General features: G+C 40.5%; 1 protein-coding gene across 1 annotated transcript in view; it reads right to left on the reverse strand.

The window, feature by feature from the left end:
• Positions 1 to 14,482, reverse strand: part of CadN (neural cadherin) — a 1,574,690-nt gene extending 1,560,208 nt beyond the window's left edge. The window contains exon 1 of the mRNA XM_071591874.1: positions 13,804 to 14,482. The gene's annotated coding sequence lies outside the window, so the exon portion shown is untranslated. The remainder of the gene's footprint in view (positions 1 to 13,803) is intronic.
• Between the last annotated feature and the right edge of the window lie 3,761 nt (positions 14,483 to 18,243).

Consider the following 18,243-nt stretch of genomic DNA (forward strand, 5'->3'; position numbering starts at 1 on the left):
TGTGCGCCGGGATTAAAGAGATATATAATGCAGAAAAATAAATGCATTGAAACCGAATGTTGGAATTCAAAATGGCAAAAGGTAATATATTCAGAAGCAAATAGAACTTATATACGAAGTTAAGTATGGGAAACAGTAATTTTAGTATCATTATTCAGCCAAAACAAAAACTCCAGAGAATAAAATCTATTCGCAAAATTAATGAGCTATTTTAAAATGAGGTACGGGATTTAGAATATTTTATTCCATTAAATTAGGACTAAATAGTACAGTGATGTATAGCGCCTTGGCCCTTTCAAACCTACGCTAACCAGGTAGACTACCGCCAATAGAAAATCTAAAAATGGGGAAGTACCTTACTGCGCCACTCACAGGCATATAATTGCACTAAACGTTAGGCACTGAATTATTATCAGCAATTTTTCTTCATTCATGCACTCCAAAATTCATTCATGTAATACACATATTTGATATTTTTGAATTAACTTTGACACTCGAGTTTGAAATGCGGGACGAAAGTATCGAATTTCCTTTTTACCTGCGTCTTCATTTTCACAATTCTCGTATACGTGTTTACGAACCCTATATCTCTTGTCAGAACCATATATGCAAATATGATGAAAATATGCCGCTTAATCTGTTCATTTTTCTGCGCTTTGAACGAAAATGATGGTCAACGAATTCAATCGCCCACTTCCGCGATGGCCTTACCCAAAAACACACACATAAGACACGCAACGCGTTTTTTTACGGCATGGCTGTCCATCGCACATATTTTCAATTATATAGTAAAAAATTAGCCACGCAAACACTGAATGAATTTATCGCGCCCTTTGAGATAAAAACTACTGTAATCCATCACAACTAGAGAGGTAAAAGACATTTGGTAACTTACGCACCTTTTAAAATGTTACCTTTGAGAAAGTTTCATATTGAGCTTTCCTTTTACAGAACCCAAAGAAATGTAAATAATTCACGGATACCGCCAATTGATGAAACAATAAATACTGAACTCTCCCTGTTGCATGAAAGTAAGTATTCGTGTAGCTAAAATGGAATGTTTGGGATGCAATGCCATTAGTAATTACATGTACCTTACGTGGAATTGAATAGGAAGAGCGAGGAAATCCCGCCGCAGGCTCAGCGATGACGCTGTTACTCACCACCCTGAGACTACCTACCTGCGGGGTGGGAGATTATTCACTTACAGACGGACGTAGGGAAGTACTGTGGATTTGTGTCCGCACAGGAAAGAGAGAGAGAGAACAGAGAATTCCGACGAAGCCTGGCTGGACTAGTATATTCATGCCTTCGACTGACCACATAATTTTTTCTGTCGAACCTCGGCGGAGGAAATCTAGCGGCTGTGGTTTTCCATATATTGAAAACCGGACCTTCTCCGTAACCCATAAAATACAATTTTTCAACGATAGAAATATTTTGCGTTTGCGTTTAAATGTATTCCGTGCTATTCTACTCGTTAAAAAAAGAATATTGACAGCGTCCTGAGAATAACATGCTGGAATAGTAAAAATAGAATTTCTTGGTCAAAAATAATTCACTTCCATAAGATGTATGTAATTATTATGCATTATTACTCGCCAGTTTCCATGAGCCTCTTCTGAGTCTGAATTATTAAATAGGGTCAAAAACTTAGAGCCCTATGAAAAAAATGCAATGGCATATGCACCGTAATTTTCCCGCAACACTATACTCGTATGTTATAAATGAGTTCAAATGTGTCGCTCTCAATAACTATGCCTTCGGACGACATAGGAATATGACATAAATAACAAAGCTAAAATCATAATGAATACGCACAACTGTATGATACATTACTCATCAAAAGAGGCAGTCAATACGTACCATTTGACCACACTCGAACTACATTATATTTTGATCCCTAAGCGAGAGAAAATAACAAGAAAAACTTGAAGCCCTATTTTACAGCAAAATATATTCCAGCGGCATCTTTGCAAAATGTTTGTGCGCTTGACAGGAAATATAAATATTGTTCTTTGATCATGACGAGAAACTGTACATTAATTTTTAGAAATTCACAAAAACGTTTTTCACCCAATAGGACCTACACACACAAGGAATATATTAATATTATCATTGAATTACAGCAAAATTCAATATCATTCCTTTTGCTTGAACGGTTGGCCTAAGGCATTTATTATACGCTTACATGTAATAGGTTAACAGCCTCACGTACTACTCGGAGAGCCCATTTTTGGGCTCCTGCGAGTACAAGTAAGGGAGAGAGAGGAAGGATCGACCTCCCCCGGATTGGCATGGTAATTGTTATAACGAGGAATCCGCGGGTAATTTTTCATGAGCAATCGTTTCAGCGGAAAGAGAGTTCCTGCGCACAATCAAACAGAAAACACAGACGGCTTATATTTCACGGATGACTGTCGCACACCAATTATCGACTAGCACTCAGTTAATTTGGTAAAATTCGATTTCCCAGAGGATATATGGGTGTTCAAATGTATCTCTGCCGTGGAATCAATTTTTTCTAATGGCTCCTTGCCATATGAACAAATAAAAAAGGTCGAGGTCGCTACCCTCGCATGCCGTAAGCAACAAAGGGGGGGAGTTGAGGGCATACCACCCGCGGTGTGGTACACTCTGAAGGCTTTTACGGCGGTAAACGGCTAGCACGCAGCATTCCAGAATATTCCAGTTCACCATCGTGAGGTGAACTATCCTCGATTCACTTCCCTCCGATGCTGGCAGCCCTCCCTTCCCTCTCCGTTCATCCCTGTCTTGTCTCGAGCGCTCTCGCCCCCCCCCCCCCCCCCCGCGAGTAAGAAGACGACGACGATAGCCGGGCGGTCGGGATGAAAGGGCAGCATTAAGGAAAGGATAGCGGAGAAGGAAAAACGGGAAGGGGGGAGTTAGAAAAAAAGGGCTTTGTGTGCTCATGAGGCGCGCCGGAGATTCTCCTCACGTCTCATTCGGCCGGGGCCGGTGCCCGCTCGATGCCGCGGAGACGGCGGGGGAGAGGGCAGCGTTTTATCGAACTATCCGCCGCCGCATCGGCCCGCCCGGATGCCGGTGCACCACCACCACCAACCAAACCACTCGTCGCTCGGCGAGACGGAAGAGGGAGGGCGACGCTCTCTGCGCCGGGAGAGAGAAAACATCTTCTAAAAGCGTCGCCCTTCGACGCGGAAGGATTCAGCGCTCGCCGCCGTTTTTGCCCTCCCTCTTTAAAACTACCGAGTGGGGCGCACGGAGGATTTAAAACAATTCCGGAAAATATCAGATGAGGAGAGGGGGAGGGAGGAGGTGGCAATGACATGGAAAAAGTGTGTTCCCGGCGAATCCGGCCGATTGCGTGACTTTGGTAGGAACGGATGAGTTGAATGGAGCAAAGAATATCTCCACTGCGAATTTCCATTTTTGCGCGTGCCGCCTCACGCAAGATGTAAATGAGGAAAAAAAGGTTGCAAAACGCTATTGAAGAAATATTGTGTTTTTAACGCTTACGCTAAAATTACTCGTAAAAATAACAATTAATGAGTAAATTACTATTCCGAAGCAAAGAATCCTCTCAAAAAATGCCTTTATTTCAATTATTTACTCTCTGAATCTAAAACCCATGAAAAACAAATCACTCTACCAAGCTATAAATTCTCGGTATGCATAAATTAAATTCAGTATCCATAGATGTGATTACAAGAGTATTACCTACAGTCGTTTCATTGTAGAAAAAAAGATTAAATTATTGAATTCAGCTGACTAAAAGACGTGCAAATGTTCACATTAAAGTGGTCATCTCGTTTCTCAAAGAAATTGTAAAACCACTGAAGATCATACACCGTTGGGTTTTTTGTTTCCTATCAGTTTAAAACGGATAAAACAGGAAGTTAGGGAGCTCATGTCTACACAGAAATATACAGGAAAGGAGGAGAAAATGGAATAGCAACCATTGTAGGTATTACACTTCAATTACAGGTAGATTTTGGACGGCCCCTTAAGACAAGTACACGTCGCGGCAGACTTCCACAGAATTGCTGTCCACCGTCACAGTTAGTTCTGTAGACACCACAAAAATATCTTTAACCCTGAACTACTTCCTCCTACAGTCCATAATTTCCAACCCCTTCCATGCAAATATGTCTATTCCTTTTCAACCTAGTCCCTGTTACTTCAAACTACTCATATTCCTTCCATGCAAATATGTCTATTCTTTTTCAACCTAGTCCCTGTTACTTCGAACTACTCATATTAAGCAGTCTTTAAAATCCCACTATCCACCAATAAGATCAAATTTTTTAACCTTCCCGCATTGCCCTGAACAATCTCCTCTCCATCTATAAGAAAAATCTGATTCGTCTTCGTATCTCTCATTTTTCCTTCACTTTTCCCATCAATCATCATTGTCTACACATACATCTTCAAAGTGTGCTATCTACGCTCATCATTTTACCTCCAAGACCAAGTTTCTGAACCATTCAAGAGGAACGAAAATGAGCCAGGAACGTAAAGTCATTCACGGCGGATGGCCAAGGAGAAAGTGGAAATGGATGCCATCGGAACGCACTTATGTCCAGTGTTTTTTCCAGCATCCGGCAATCGTGATTAATGAGCGAGAGCGCCTAAAATATGGAAAAAATCGATTCCATTATGATTTTCAAATTTAACTTTTTTATTACGGACTCGTAAGTCTCTAAAAATACGATTGAAAATGATGAAAGGTTTTCTAAAATAGGCAGAATAAATTTAAAAAATTATGGAAAGTGATTATTTTCTCCACACACCAGCCTATATATCATTCAAATACAAATATCTAGCATACGAGCATAGCATCTTAACATTACTCATTTATGGAAGAAATAGTATCAAGAACAAATTGACACACTCAGTTTTTCCCGTTGTAAACTCGTTGCATCCCAGTTTTACTGATTATTACTTCAAAATTACGCCAGACTACAAACGAGGTGGCTCGATAACTATTTAGCGATCGGTAATCCGCGTTCTGATTAATTGTCTCGATATATCCGTCCGAAGGTGAATAATCAGGAATTTTTAGAAGAGGCGAATCAAAGGCTGCATCTCTCCGACGATAGTGTTGAGAGACTTGAGCCAACAAATGACACGGCAAAGTATAAAAATTAAACCCATAAGGGGTCATAGAAGACATTTTGTAAGTAATTCAGTTTAATAATAACATTTTCAAAAATTAGGCCACCAAAAACTGATTTTATAAACCGTTACCTACAACTCGCTTCGGCAAGCCCGATGCTTCTCGACCTGCCGCATAGATCTGCACTAGAGACTGAACGATACGGAACCAATCGGTGGATAGAAAAGAAGCCCAACATCCGAGCTCCATTAGTGGCATGAACGAGTAAGCGGGTCACCTCTCTCTGCACGAGGGACCGGATGCCTAGCCGGGTCGAATCGTGAAAAATTGTCGGGAGAGCAAATTTCAGGGTTACAACTCAGCGGAAAATGACTGGCTAAATGTCGGGGTACCCTCGCAGAGTGCAGCGGTGGTCAGAAATCTTCGCGCCACCCTCAATAGCTGCCCTCGACAACTGGACGAGTGGGCAAGGGCGTCGGAGGAAGAGTGAGTGAGTGAGCGGGAGGCTCCCACCCCGTTCTCAATGCGGCTGAGTCGCACGCAGCCGACCGGCAGGGCTCTCGCCCACCCGAGACGACGAAGCGGAACTCCTCACCGGTAACGTGATGGAATCATCGGCCAGTTTGTGTGACTCGGATCAAAACACGACCATTCGCCGCGTGATGATAGGTTTCGAGGGTGAGTACATTGCATAAACTGCATCGTTATGGCGCATTCGGAAACGGGCGCGCGCGATCACGTTCGAGAGCCTTCGTGGGAAAAAAGTCGAAGGGAATGAGACATGATTTCAACTCCCGACTGGAAAAGATGTTTTCTTTTTCCCAAACCCAGAGAAGGCGAGGCGGAATGAAATGTTCACCCCAGTGGGGTAATGTTCCCCCAAGTTTTTCTCACCATCTCTCCGGACCCTCTGCATTTTTCCACAAAAATTGCTTTGGAACCAAAATGTCGACGAAAAAAATAAGATTACCACGCAAATCCCTCTTTCCCGGCCGGGCCACGCATGCATGCGTAAAGCAGGAATTCAGCTCTAAAGAAATCAGATATCCTCGTATTAAGCTTACGTACCACTTGCACGAAAGGTATACGTTTATTAACTCCAGCTCCAATCTCTTAACAACCATGTTCGGAGAGTCATACAAAGGCACGCCGATTATAAAACATTATTTTTGCAGCTTATATAACAATATGCCTGAAAGGCAAACATTAATAGCATTCATTTTTCAAAAACATGAAGTAGTTTAAAATTTGAATAAACATTTTTAAAACTCAGTCTATTATTGTCGTGCCGTTTGCCACTGTTTGTGAGAATCTCACCATTTATGTTTTCACTTCACTTCAGTTTTTAAACTTTCGTTTCTGTATTCCAGATAATTCATATTTATTAAATTCCATAGCATTGTACGAGACATCAATTACATCACAAGGTTCTAGATATAAGTTGATATATAAGACGCAAACATACGAGGGTCATCCGGAAAGTAGTACCCGTTCGTGAATTAAAGACACAAAAGTAAATATTAACAAACATAAAAAATTTTATTTGAAAGAGGATACTTTAAACTACTTCTCAACATAATCTCCAAGCAAATTAAGGCATTTGTCATAACGTGTGACAAGTTTCTGTATTCCTGCTGCATAGTCCTTCGCCGCCAGCTCATTGAGATACGCGAGGGACCCATCTTGCACAAATTTTTGCATAATGCAGATGGTGTTTAACAATTTCATGAACAATTGTTCGAGAAACATTGGGAAAATGCTCACAGATGTCATCAATTGTGACGCGCCGATCGTTCCTCACGAATTCGTCAACTGAGCTCACCAGTTGGTCTGTAATGACAGACGGTCTCCCCGAACGCTCATCGTCGTGTGTGTTCCCCCTCCCCATGTTGAAGTTGCGACACCACCGCCGAACAGACGACTCGTCCATTACATTGTCTCCATACACCTCCTTTAATTGGCGATGAATATCACATGGGCGAACGTTTCTTGCATTGAGGAATTTAATCACTGCCCTCACTTCACAACTGGCGGCGTTCTCAATTTTTTTAAACATTGTAAACAATCACAGAAACAACACAGGCAATGCTAGCGTCACGCAACTTGGCTCAGAGAAGGCAGACAAGCCACTGAAGCTATCTGACCTCGTCCAGCGGCTACTCGCGTCGTCAGCACTTCATGCGGCACGAACGGGTACTACTTTCCGGATGACCCTCGTATAATTAGAATTAATTAGTTGCTTTGGATTTGAATGATATTCTTTGAAACCAAATACCTGCATTATGCCGAGGGTAATGGTTGAATGACTTATTAACCTTTAACTCGTATAAAGTGTGATATATTTTTACAAGAGTCATCAAGAGTTCGGAATTGTTTTACTGAGACCATAAAGTAGAAGATACAAATTTTACAAGCGATGATCCGAAGGTTTGTAAAAATAAACAGTGTAATTATTAATGCTGTAAGTTGAATAATTCATAAAGGTAAAATTCCCGACCTCATCCATCACATGTATATGCAGAGTAAAATCTAGAAAATTTGTATCAGCATAATCTTCGTCCTGGTGTTCATTCAAATTAAGGATCGATGCAAATCAGGACGAAGCTTACTCATTGCACTACTCCAGAATCCACCCTTCCATATTCATTTTTTAATCCTTACCTCCCGGTCTGAGGAGACTACAAATGCTGAACGGAATCGAAACAAAACCATTAAAAATATCAAGTTATGGGGGCCACTGCGTGGTCCACGAAAATTTGAGGAGCAACATTATAAAGTAAGAAGATTAATTCATGATTTCATTTCGACACCGGTGACTGGGTTATTCGTTATTTGTTGCATGTCTCTGACTGCATGGAGGCCAACTCGTGCGCCGATATAACTCAACTGTGATGGATTACATCTTAAGGTTGTTCCGTGACTGCTTGAATTCCAACCCCGTCAATATTTCCCTTCATTGGCGATCCTTACAAAATACCGCTTTGATTTGCCTTAAGCCCAAATTACTGCAAATCAACAGCATTGCGATAAATAAGCGCGCTTTACGACCAATATTTATGAACTTATCAAAAACACCATTGCCATTTCTTTTTTCAAAAACTGAATAGGATGCATTCAAGTCAAGATCAAACTTAAAAATTAAATATGCTAACACAATAGTTTCACAGTTATTTCACTTAACCTTAAGTATTGTCGGTCAAATAAAATTTCAAATTAGTATATCTTCTAGAATGAGAGTTAACATTTTATTATTCATAAGTTACATCATTTTATCAACTGCTGGCATACGTTACAACAAGGAATACTCTGCGATACTACCTGAACCTATACGTGTACATGTTTAATAAAGAGAAATAAAATCAAGATGAACCAAGATTAACTCAAAGGATATGGGGACATGATAGAAAAAGAATTACACAAGTTACGATACGTTATCACCATTTACAAGTATGCACAACTACTATTATTTAATAGAGTGGAGCTTCCCTTTCAGCAATCGTCATCTACCTTTTGGTTAATATGAAGTTTCCTTTCGTTAATATAAATGGTTCATAAATAGTCCCACAAAACAAGGTTAAAATACTTTTTAACGCCGACATAATCCTTCACAAATTTAGTCCAGATAACTCAATTGAAGAACTGATAAAGAGAAATGCTCTTTAGGGAGGGTTTAATATGGACTTATTAAATTAGGTTCAATTTCTTTCGAGTCGAGAGCCAAGATCAAATCATGAATGTAGGTATTTGATGGTGACCAGCTGTCCTTCTTCCTTCAACACTTTGATGTTTATTACATGCATGAATAAACACTACATAACCCCACGACTTAACAGGAAATACTACGGTGCCTTTCACAAAGATGTGAGTAGAACAAGATATGTGCTCCCAGCCAGCTTCCTTTGCTTATGAAAATAAAGAAGGACGACCTTAATCTTATTCGTCCCCGAAATGCTCGGGCCAAAAAATAATTCTACCTCTGGGACGTAGATGAAAAAGATGAAATGAAACTGGAGGAAAGACAAACGACAAATTAATTTCGTTCTTCATTATGAAACCAGGTCCCAGAATGGGTCGTTCACTCATAATTCCCACGATGGGTTTCCATCCCCTTCGATCAAGTTAGTCAGTCGGCATCCATAATGAGCTGAGGGATCGAAAGGAACAAAAACGTAAAGAGATTATAAGGGAGAAATAGATTACATTTATGTATAAATGCTGCATTCATTCTCCACGGCTAGCATGACAAGATACGTATTTCCGTAGCTGATGCCTTCACAAAGTCTGTCTTTTCAGAAACTGTAGTGTTAATTTTCATTCTGAGCTTTCCAAAAGCCCAAACCAGGACGCTCCCAGTCTCAAGTATACTATTCTAATGCTACAATTTCAGAGTGAAAAAATTATTCGCCTCGGTCGGGATTCGAACCCGGATCCCTCGATGTCCGTCCGACTGCTTCAGCCAGTTGAGCTATCGAGCCGTCCTCTTAAACTCTGAAACTTCGATGAAAATTGAAATTCTTATTAGCGGATGACTCCGTTAAAAGTTACTGTTGCGGCACCTCCCGTAGTTTCTTGGAATCTATGCTATTCGAATTACAGGGTCGTATTATTGTTGCTGGCATGATGATGACTGTGAGCATGCATTATTCTAATTAAAAAAAACCTTCTGCACATTTAGGCGAGCAGTAAAAGCATGAAACATAATTAATAAGAATTTCAAAGAAAAACCCACTATCTGCCCAAAGAAAGTAGTTGCTACGCAGACAAATATTGGGGGGATGGAAAGATTCTTTCTAAGCATACGCATACACCAAATTGTGGTACCCTTGTTATAAATTGGTGTCTCGCCTTCCCGAAAAATTTCACGAATACGAGCTTAAATTATTTATTGCAGCACATAAACCTAGATGTAAGCTCACTTTTCATTCAGGTTGGGCAAGATTAATTCCGGGACAAGAAAAGGGCACAAGCACATGCGGAAAAAATACGGAGGGTAGCAGAGAAATTAAATGAACGAGTTGAAGTTAGAAGTGCAAAATAAAAACCGACAAAAAGCAAAACTAGTCTCGACGGCAAACATGTCTGAGATAGAGTTGATGGGGTTTTTTTTAAGTAGCACATGCCCTCATAGCGAGACATTTAAATAACATGCGGAAGAAATTTCAGAAAGCATATCATCAAGTAAAATTAATAAATGCACATGCTCTACTGCCAGACTGATAACATTAGTTTACCCAAATGAGAAATTGTACTTCTTTATAATCTGAGGTTTCTACTGCCGTGCATAGATTATGAATACTTAGACTGTAGGAAAGAATAAACCGGACATAATAACAGACAGATACGTTCCTGATTCTTAAAATCCAGCCTGCATTACAACTCCATATCCGCACCAAAACCTCGACCTTTGAATTACTTGGTCTGAATATTGCACAAGAGTAAGTACTAGCGCCAGGATACTAAATATTGCATTTGTATTAAAGCTACAAAACAAAATGCAAAGGCTAAGATTTCTTAGCTCTATTATCACGATGATGGAAGCCAAAAGAGTACTAGACTTATGAATAAGTGCTCGAAGAAGTGCACGAAGCGAGTATTCAATGAACGGCACTATGATGAAAAAGAGGGAAAATAGTTAGGACATTCTGAAGCACAATAGGTTGCTGAAGAATACATTGGAAACCACCGTTAAGGAAAAAAACTAATGACGTGAGACAGCATGGATTAGGAAATATGAAGTAACTGGAGACGGAAGGAAGACCTGACTGAAGGAAGGAAGAGATTGACAGATAGGAAGATGGCTCGGAGATTTGCAGCAAACTGATAAGTGATAACCGATGATTAACTGATGAAATTTCAACCCAATTCCTCCATTTAAGTTGCACCAGTTATCGGTTCAGTAGAATGCCGATTTCCTCTAGTTTTGGAATCAATAAAATTTATGAGTCAATAATTCAATGCGTCATGAAACCCATAAAATCACTATATGATTACCACGTTTGGTAAAAATAGCAAATGCTGCTAAACTCCACAATAATTTTATAAAGTATAATAATATTTTCCATTTATTTTTCATTGTCTTTATACCTATTTTAAATCGTTGATCTTTCGAAAAAACTAATACATTTATTCCAAGTTTCCTTACCTACAGATTCTTGCATATTGGGATTGTATATTCTTCATTCACGTACATACTTATTCGTCATTTTAGAAAATTTACCAGATTAACAAATCTGTGGGCGATAAGTTAATTGAGAGGAAATAGAGAAGAAAATCACCCTACAATTACTTTTGGTCATTTTCCACTAAAACATTGTCAATTTCACATGCCTCCCATTTTTATTCACGAGAGTTAACTTGGTTTTCCAAAAAATAAAAAAATCAGTTTCCATTCGATAACGCTAGAATTTTTAGTTTCAGAATTATCTTTATTTTAACAATTATTTCACTCAAATTGCTTTATTATGGTTATTTAGAAAAACAGCAGCCTAGATCCAGGGATGAGTGCAACGTCATTCACAATGCAAAAACCCATGAGTGCCAGCAGGTTGAAATATAGATGGGCGTAAGACAAACGAAGCTTCCTCACTCATAATTACACTCCCCTACCTCCACACTCCTCTTCCAAGGATCTCATTTCCTCCCGGCACAAATTCTTGGTATGTTTAAATGGCTGAGTCAACAAATAAAATCGCAGTGTAGCTAAAATTTATTGGAGCACCGAAGACTTGGGGGTGTGGGGGCATGACCCCACCTCGTTCCTTCTCCCCGTCGGCGTCCATGCAACAACCATTTACAAAAATATGACTATCGTGGATAAAGGTGGCCGAAATTATTACCACACCATATTGCTTGAGGCAGATGTTCAAGTATCAGAAATATTATACTATAAGGCAGCGAAACCCGGTGAAAACAACGGCACTTCTACGGCAACAGGCATTTTCCTGGTTCTGTACTAGATGAATTGATCTTAAAAGCGCGTAGAACACGAATTTCATCAGAGAGAAGGGAGTCAAAAGTGTATTTTTTGGTACACTTCATAGAGTAAAATCTTACACTGTCAGTAGCAAACCACCTGATCCCGGTGTAACAAATATCTCTATTCACTCGCTAAAAGTAATTCAATATAATTCGGGTCGTAAACCCTATTGAGAATGAAAATCGTACGTAGTTGAACACACAATTTACATGCTCTCAATACAATTTCGAAAAAACGCACTATTATTCCACATAGAGAGAACTTATTTTGTACAAAAATTTAGCCTCAAATTAATTACATCTATATTACTGAAGAAATTAACGGTGTACGTTTGCTAAGTAATTTCTTTTTAAGTACTATGGATCTAAACACAAGTGACATCATCAGGGACCTGATGATGTCGGCAATGGTATATACAATATCTCTTATGTGTAGAGACCAGTAGGGCTCGAAAGTCAACTACCGTGAAACCATGTACAGTTACATATTCAGTGAACATGAATTTTCACCAAGTTGTGACTCAAATTATTGAATAAATTTATATTAAATGCTCATTTATAAGGTTTAATTTAAGGTTTATTAACGCCAGGCGAAGGCGTTTTGAAACAAAAAAACATGCATTTTAAGAGCTGATTCTGGCCCTCTCAAATACACTCAAATTACCCTGGTGAAGTGCGACATTTTGGCTATGAAACAGTTATCCACCATAGAAGTCACAATAACAAAAATTTGCCACTGAAATCGCTCAAAACGATAGAAAAATCTTCACGTACTAATATTTTTTCCAATTCCGTATTAGTTGATCCAGTTATCTGCGATGACATAGGGGGATACTCTAATCCAAACCAATCAAAACTGGCATATAAAGAAACGTCCACTATTTGAAAACACAGTGCCAAAGACGATGCCTTTATAATACAACTGAAGACCAAAAGGAAAAATAATGAAACCCTATTAATGTACTCTAGTTTCCGAAATTGTGTGGTGATGACAAGGGGGAAAACAAAGGAAGAACGCTGTGATTCTTGAAGGAAAACAAACGCGATGCTAGCGGAAATTCACGGGCCGTCTGAGAGGTGAACAGCGCTTGATGACGGGTGGCCGATCCCCTTTCGGATAACTAAAAACACCACTGCCAGAGGTTAAAGTTAAAAACTCTCCTTATTCCAAACGCGAAACATGAAAATAAGTCCTCAACTCAGACTACGAGAGAGGCGAGGAGCGCACGCAATAGCATCAGCTTTATCGACCGGCAGACCGCCACATAATTTTCCGTGGAAATCGTTGGGCGCGCTGCTGAGAAGGGGAGAAGCCAAAAGTCTCACGGAAAAATAAAGATTACTCTTCTTCGCCGGGATCCCCAAGAGAAATAGGGAGGGATGGCGGTTGGGGGGATTGGATTGATAAATAAACGCACGAATGAAGGGAGAAGCCCAACCGCCGCAGCGTTTTGCCGATGCACGTACCCAGAATCCCCCAGGAACATCTTCCCCAAAAAATATGGAAAATCAGCCGCTTACGGCACCTCCCATCCGGCTCACGTAGTATAACGACAGGAACGGAAAGGGCGATCGAAGGCAAAAAGATAGCATGCATAGGTGCGGGGAAAGGGGATTGCCGAAACGTATCCTGCGTGAAAACGACGACGGTGATGCTACATCTAAGGGAAAGCATGTGTGCGTGGAAGGAGAGCCACGAAGCTGGAAGAAAGAAGGGAAAAACTCACCGTCTTCCGTTTTCTGCCCTCGCCTCCGCCGCCGCCTGATCGATACGTCCCTTTCAAACCCCTCCTCTTTCCACGGCCTCTCTCCCTCTCTCTCTCTAGCCCGCCCTCTCTCGCTCACTCTCCTCCCTCTTCTTCCTTCTCTTCGCCCGCCTTCCCGTCGGCTCCTCCGAAATTAAGGGCCGGTCGATGGATTCTCAAACAACACACATTTTCACACGGTTTCTTCCATGGGATAACTCCCGTGTCTCCTCCAAAACACCACTACTACGACGCCCCTCCACCACCTCACGCATGTGCGGGCGACTGTTGTTTATTCATGCCACAGCTGTAGAGAAGCGAGGGGGGATCAAAAGGGGGGGGGAGAAGAACAGAGAAAAGGAAAGAAGCACACACGCCAGAGGAAGCACACGAAGCACCTCACCAACGGGGTTCCACACGCGCGAAGCACGACCGAGGTGCGCGCGGTTGTGTATTTCAATGGTTTTGGTGAATATTCCGAGACACCTCGTCGCAGAGGGGGAGAAAATGAGAGAGCGTCACTATCCACCACTTAGGGTGGAATTTTCTTTTTTTAATTTCTCGAAGAAAATCACGGGTGTCCAGCAGGGTAGAACCGAAACAAACCAACTGGCTCACGATCGCCCCAGCGCTCTCACAACTACGAACGACTCAAACGACTTCTCCCACCTCCACCTCTTCTACTACTGCTGGCAGGCTTGTGCGCGGCTTCCTCCCGACCTCAAGCCTTGCTTTTGTGGGAGGGGAGAGAGAGAAGAGAGCCGGGCGGTCCGGCGAGAGGATAGTTCCCAAACTCGCCGACTGGCGCGCCAGGTACTAGCGTATGCCGGGGAGAGCACTACCCTCGGAGATCGAAAAACGCCGTTCCGTTTGTCGTGCGTCACCCCCCCTCTTCCCTTCCACTATACGATCTCGCGCGTACTCGCCCGAAACCCCCCTCTTGGTCCCCACCCCACGTCTCCTTTCATCCTCTCCTCCTCCTCCGTCCACCACACGACGGGTCCTTCGCGTGGCGCGCGAATGGGACGGAATTGAACGTCCCCTCACCCTGTTCTCGTTATATCGCGACCCTCGGAAGAAAAGAGTCGAAAGGCGGCGAGGAAAATTCCATCCCCCGCCGTAATCACGATGGACTATTGGGTGGGACGGGGGGGGGGGCTCTCGACGGTGTACTCGCAGGATTTGTCCGAAGATAATGTACCGCTGAAACGCCTGGCCAACCTGCTGTTCCCTCCCCGCACCCTCTCCAGAGCATATCAGCTGATTTTTTTCCTTCAACCCCTTCGAGGAGTGTGGTCGTCTGGCGGCTGCATGATGAAGTTCATTCAGACGTCCTCTTACAAATTGTTCCGGAGAGATTAGTCCCTGGCTGTCTCCTCTATCTCAGAATTGCAAGGAATAATGGCACTTAATATTTTTTATATCAGTCGGGTCGAGATGGAGTCCAAAACTATCTAACACTGTTCGAAAATAAAATGAAGCCAGTAAAACATCCTAATTCCAGCGAGAGAAATCCTTTCCTTCAATAGTTTTAATTTATTTCCTTGGTTTATTTCGGCATTTCTCATTCCTCAACCGAACTGTTTTCATCTTTCACTTCCCTAATCTAACCTTTCCTCTACAACCTGAGCGAGTTTTCGTCAACGTACCTTTCATAAATGCCTTCTGTATATCGTAATGGAAAATCAATATGGTTAACTTTACATTGATATTGCTGGAAATTACACAGAAAGATGCACGTTTACCAATGACAGTGCCAACTATTTGTGGACCGATTTAAATAAAACATTCGCGATATTATTAAGATTGAAGCAAAGTTTAATTTTATAGGGCCTTCCAGTAATTAATCTTAGGATTCTCCAGCTTAAATGGAGGACGAAATTTTACCCGGATGCTCTCCCTCGTAGGCACCAACCTTAATACCAAGTTTTTAACCATTAAATTAGTTTTGTAATAAATAATGCTCAGCACTGTTATATTTCCACGAGTCAACGATATGCTTTCATCAATTATTTCTGCTTCATGGTTTTTAATTTGCATTTTTTTCGCGGAAGTTTTCGTTGCGACACTAGTTTGTATGATGCCAGGCAGAAAACTAGAAATACATGCATTAGACCTTCTTTCCACTAATTGGACAAGGTAAATGACGGGTTGAAACAAATATTTTATGCATAGAAAATTTCGTAGCGCGCAAATTCAAAGGTAGCCATAGGCTTGGACAAGTAAAGTTACTCTATATGAAAACCAAATAATTCAGAAGAGGGAACTGTGAGTAACATTGAAAAAATGAATTCAAGTTCATTCAGTACAGACTCGCGATTGATCGCAAATGATCATTCCATGATTTTTATGTCCTTTGAAATATTTCCTTTCGGGCTTGAACACTACTTGAAACAGTAAATTGTGGGGATTGTATCGAGTATTTTACAAAAGTAAGTAAGTTGTTTCTGACCCCTGGCCATTTTTCTGTGTCCATGGCCTGGACTTTAATATGTCACAGTACTGTTAGGAAATATTGTTTAATTAAAAAATGTCTTGTGGCATCATGGTAAAATCATATAAATCCATATTATCTGTATAAATCTAAATTATTTCGCTAAACTCATAAATTCCTTGGAATGAGTGAATGTGCGTTCTGTTGTCACCATTCTACTAAGATGAAAAACTGATCTTAGTTCAACATTAGACTATCAAAATTTTATTTTTCTTCCAATCGGCGAGTTCTCACCTGATAATTATTGCACGACTTGAGGAAAACTTTTCAAATTTCGATTTCAAATGAGATTATCAACTATTTTGACCGTGAACACTTAGAGCAATTGGTTTCATCATTAATAAATTCCTCGTGAAACCACAGACCTGTGAAAAGGACCATCCACAACGGATTAGATGTCAATGCGCGATACCAATTTTATTAAATGAATGGAAGCTTGCCATCTAATAGAGGGTAAAATTAAAATTATCAGAGTGATATATCAGGCATATAAATTTTTGACCTGAAACTGGGAATCCTTTTTTAAACCAACAACAATTATCTTCCGGATTTTATTTTTTTCCAAAAGGCATCATTCACATTATTTTTTAAGACTTGAGCTTGAAAGAGAGAGGAGAATACTTCTCTCCGCTTATACATATCGGTAGAAATTACGGCAGAACTACCCAGGTGTGTCACAACAGCCAGAAACCCTCGAAATCACCTTCCCAAATGCCGATGGATTCCTGCCTTCTCTAATCATTGAAAATTCAATGCGATTTACCAATATATCCCTTCTCCCTGAGCCGGGGAACGTCACCACCAATCTTCAAATCCCAATAAGCGACCCCAGGAAAGTCATCATAATTTTTCATTTCTGCCTAATAAAATATTTTCTTCGTCGAGTTAACAGATGCATAATCTTTGGGCAGGTTATATTTCAGTAAACTTCATATTTTTCATAAACTTTAAATTTGTAAGAAATAGCAGAGGAAAATCAATAGTCAATAGAGGCGGAATAGCATATTAGATAAAATAAAAATAAGAATTTTTACGGCGCACTTTTTTATTTGATTGAATTTTTACATATGCATCCTTTTAATTTAAATGACGAATTACCAGAGGCTATCATTGTCACTTCAAACATGTCACATGTGCAATATTTCATAAATACACGAACATCCTGATTTTTTAAACCTGATAGATATTTGTGAATTTTATTACACATCAACAGTATATAAGAGAGACTTGAAATGATTTTAATCATTACAATAGATATAACCTGATATGAGACTTATTCATGAGGCAAAACTATGCTAAGGTAAATAGCCATTGAATTACTAATTCATAACACATCTGAACGTTCCAAATTATATCGGAAAAGAAATTCTTAGTTATTCCACATATATTTTATTATACACGACCAAGGTTTCGACTTAAAAAGTCATCATCAGGTGACTGCGTCACGAAGTCACGTCATAGATGCTTTGCAAACGAACGATCCGCACTCCGCAATGGTTGGGAGCCAACTACTACCGGCCTCCAACCTTTCGTGAGACTCCCCTACCTCGAGCCCAGCCAGGGAAACCGCCGCTCGTCCGTCGGTGTATCCGAGAAAGAGAAATCCTACTACTTTTGGGACAGACCTAGTATACGAGATATGATGATCTGCCGGAGATTTCATTTAGTCATTACCTTAACTCAACCTCCACGTTTCACTTTCTCTATTACAAATTTCAGGACTTCATGGGTATAAATCGTTTTTATCACTAAAATATCAAACTTATTTTCAACGTATACCCTATACATTAAAACTCCTCTTGATACTGTAGATATTTGAACTACAAATATATTCAAGACGTTTCAAGAGGTCATATTCTACTCGTATATCTAGATCTAGTTTCTTAACAAGGTAAGGGAAGAGGGAAGGTCGTCGGGAGATATTCGAA

The sequence above is a fragment of the Hetaerina americana genome, unplaced genomic scaffold (assembly GCF_022747635.1).
Source record: "Hetaerina americana unplaced genomic scaffold, ioHetAmer1.1.p SCAF_5, whole genome shotgun sequence".
In the NCBI taxonomy this organism is placed as follows: Eukaryota; Metazoa; Arthropoda; class Insecta; order Odonata; family Calopterygidae; genus Hetaerina; species Hetaerina americana.